Consider the following 513-nt stretch of genomic DNA (forward strand, 5'->3'; position numbering starts at 1 on the left):
GCGGGGCCAGTACCAGAAGCAGTGCTCCTGGGGCCCAAGAAAGGCACTGAGTTGGTCTGGGTGAGAAGGGTCAGGAAGCAGTATTGTTTCCCCAGCTGTCTGGGGCCCCAAGACTCGGAGTGGCTCAGGGCTCAAACTAGGAGTATAGAACGGCGAGGGGGGGGGGGGGAAGGGTGAATGTGGCTTAGGGAGTCCCAGCGCGGAGAGCTGCGCTGTAGACTTACCCCAAGAGGCCTGAGGATAGTAGTGCAGGCTAGGAGAGGCTTCCGTATGAATTTTAAGATAGCTTTTTCTAATTCTGGGAAGAATGTCAAGGGGATTTTGACTGGTATTGCAGAGTCTATAAATGGCTTTGGTAGGATGGTCATTTTCACAATATTAATTCTTCCAATCCATGAGCATGGGAGGTCCTTCCATCTTCTGATGTCTTCCTCAATTTCTTTCTTTAAAGAGTTAAAATTTTCCTTGTAGAGTTCTTTAATGTCTTTGGTCAGGCTTATTCCAAGGTATTTT

Source organism: Nannospalax galili, unplaced genomic scaffold, assembly GCF_000622305.1.
Source record: "Nannospalax galili isolate Female #2095 unplaced genomic scaffold, S.galili_v1.0 scaffold1200, whole genome shotgun sequence".
Taxonomy (NCBI): domain Eukaryota; kingdom Metazoa; phylum Chordata; class Mammalia; order Rodentia; family Spalacidae; genus Nannospalax; species Nannospalax galili.